The following is a 3308-nucleotide window of genomic DNA, read 5'->3' as shown; positions in this document are numbered from 1 at the left end:
GGGACACGAATGGTAAAAAAAAAAAAAAAAAAAAAAACCCGGGACGGCGAGAAACTAGCCGGTTACCGCACAGTGCAGACTACTGATGTGAACCACTAGGGTTTTCGCCTGATCTTTCGATGAGAGGCGCTGGATAACTCGATTAGTGAATGGAGATGACGTTCACGGCCCGACTACAGCCTTCTAAGGCCGCGCCTTAGCAACCGATACACCGCCTCCAATGGCTGTCACGATCTTGTGGAGCGCAACACCCGGCCACTAGGGCACTCATCCTGCAAGCAATCGAAGAACTAGCAATAACAAGTAGAACAAGTACTAAAATACTAGATGTAAATGAAGGTTTTAAACTCAATCTCTAATGAAGTGGGGTTTCAAAAACAAGAAGACGGGCGGCTGGATCAGCACGCGCGTTTACAAGCAAGTAGCGAAGGCTAAACTTTGTCTAATCAAAACCCAGTTGTTCATGGCGGCTCTAGATGTAAATAAATAGAGGGGAGGACGACCAAAGGGGTGCTAGAGTCATCCTCCAACCCTAGGACGCGTCCCTAATGGACTCAACTTGATACATGGGCCATTGGTCCAAAATAGGGTGACGCAGCACCAAAACAGAAAAAGGTGTCGGCACGAAAACAAGGACTGCGCCCGACTCATAAGCTGCATAGATATGTGGTTGGCCCCATTGGAAAGTAGACTTCATGAGATTTCCAACAAGTATAGGAACGTCCCAGTTGGAGTCCATATGACGCCGTGGTGATCCATACAAGTTGGAGTTATTTTCCAGTCCGAATCCAACTCCCAAAACGTGTTGGGTTTGGACTCTTTGTTTCCTTGCTTTAGAAGCGACGTGGTAACTTGATAGAGGATGTTGTGGAGGCTTGGACCTGATCTCCAATCACCTTTGTTAAGTTATCACTCTTCCCATATGCAATCAGCCCTTGAAGTTGGTGTTGCCTCAAATTCTGAATGCAGTTGAACCTTCCCTTGCTGATCTTGTCCATTATTCTTGAGCAACATGAAAGTGCACGTGTCTCCATTGTCTAAATATGATTGACAAGAGTTTAAAACTGAACTTACTTGAAGGTTGAGTTGACGGGCACGAGCACGAGTAAGAGGACCAACTGGTGTAGGTGCGGATATATCGATGGTGTTGATGTCCTCATCATCCTCCCTTTCTTGCATTTGAGTCGTCCTCGACTCAAGCTCATGTTCCTCACCCAAATATGGTTTCAAATCTGCAATGTTAAATGTGGGACTAACTCCAAAATCTGCAGGAAGATCAAGCTTATATGCATTCTCATTAATTCGTTGCAGCACTTTAAAAGGACCATCAGCTCTAGGCATCAATTTGGATTTTCTCAGTTCTGGAAATCTATCTTTTCACAAATGCAACCAAACCAAATCCCCAGGTTCCAGAATCAATTGCTTTCTACCTTTATCTCCAGCGCATTTGTACTTAGCATTCATGCGCTCTATGTTTTGTTTAGTGGCTTCATGCAATTTTAACATCAATTCAGCACGTTGCTTAGCATCAAAATTTATTTTTTCAGAACTTGGCAAAGGCATTAAATCAATAGGAGCACGTGGCAAGAAGCCATAGACAATCTCAAAAGGACAACATTTTTGTAGTAGAATGCAATGAACGATTATAGGCGAACTCAATATGAGGCAAACATTCAGTTTTCCATTCATCTCCCAATTTCATACGAATCTGGTGGTACCCACTACGTAAATCAACTTTTGAAAACACAACAGCACCACTCAGTTCATCTAGCATATCATCTAATCATGGGATAGGGTGTCGATATCGAATGGTGATATTATTAATAGCTCTACAATCAACACACATACGCCATGTTCCATCTTTTTTAGGCACTAAAATTACTGGAACAGCACAAGGACTAAGAGATTCTCGGACATAACCTTTGTCTAGTAGTTCTTGCACTTGTCGCTGAATTTCCTTTGTTTCCTCCGAGTTTGTCTTGTATGGTGCACGATTTGGCAAAACTGCTCCAGGAATAAGATCAATTTGGTGCTCAATCCCGCGTAGTGGAGGCAGCCCCGCTGGTACCTCACTTGGAAACACATCAGAATACTCCTGCAAAACGTTAGCAACAGCAGGGGGCAAAGAACATTGCATATCCTCAATTGAAATCAAAGCATCCTTGCATATCAAAGCATAAGCAACAGAAGTGGATGCATTGAACTCATTAATATCTGATTTTGTAGCTATAATACAACGTCCTTTCAGTTTTATCTCATCTTTGTTACCAATTACAGATTTATCATTTTTATTGCTCTTGCTCTTTGCTTTAGTAGCCCTAGCAACATCAGTTTGCATAATAGTTTCAGGGGACATAGGATGCAACACAATTTTGCGATCATGGTATAGAAAAGAATACTGATTTGATCTACCATGATGCATAGAATCTCTATCAAATTGCCAAGGTCTACCTAGCAGAATGTTACAAGCTTGCATAGGCACAACATCACATTCAACAATATCTTTGTGGGATCCGATGGAAAAATTAATTCTCACAAGTCTAGTTACCTTTGCCTTACCACTGTTGTTCAGCCATTGGATGTAGTAGGGATGCGGGTGTGGTTTGGTGATGAGGGCAAGCTTCTGCACCATATCACTGCTTGCCAAGTTGTTGCAGCTACCTCCATCAATGATCATGCGACAAGAACGCTCTTTGATGACACACTTTGTTTGGAATAAAATGTGTCGCTGATTTTGCTCCGCCATCTCCATTTGTGCACTAAGCACTCGCTGCACGATCAAGCTCTCATAGTGGTCCGCTTCACTAGCAGATGAGTACTCACCATCATCCCTGACAATCATAACTCGCTTGTTTGGGCAGTCACGCATCATGTGCCCATATCCCTTGCACCGATGACATTGTATGTTGCTTGTTCTACCCGTCGATGCCACGGATGAAGTACTCGCAGCAGGCTTTTGCATCGTCTTCGCAACTGAATTGGTGGGGGCAGCTCGAGTCTTGTCACTAGATGATGGAGTAGAAATATGTGTAGATGGAGTTGAAGCCATGTGTTGCTGCCATGAATTAGCCTTCCCTGCAGAAATATTACTCCTTGCGCTAGCACGTCGTCCCTGCACTTCCCTTTCAGCTTTACAAGCAAGATGAAACAAATGGGTTACATTATTGTATTCTATGTAAGCGAGGATGTCCTGAATTTCCCGATTGAACCCACCCAAAAATCTAGCCATAGCCGGTTCCTCATCCTCCTCTAGGTTACAACACAACATACCCGTTTGTAATTCCTGATAATATTCTTCTACACTTTTA

The sequence above is a fragment of the Sorghum bicolor genome, unplaced genomic scaffold (genome assembly GCF_000003195.3).
Source record: "Sorghum bicolor cultivar BTx623 unplaced genomic scaffold, Sorghum_bicolor_NCBIv3 super_16, whole genome shotgun sequence".
NCBI classification, from domain to species: domain Eukaryota; kingdom Viridiplantae; phylum Streptophyta; class Magnoliopsida; order Poales; family Poaceae; genus Sorghum; species Sorghum bicolor.
Note: the sequence above shows the minus strand (reverse complement) of the source record.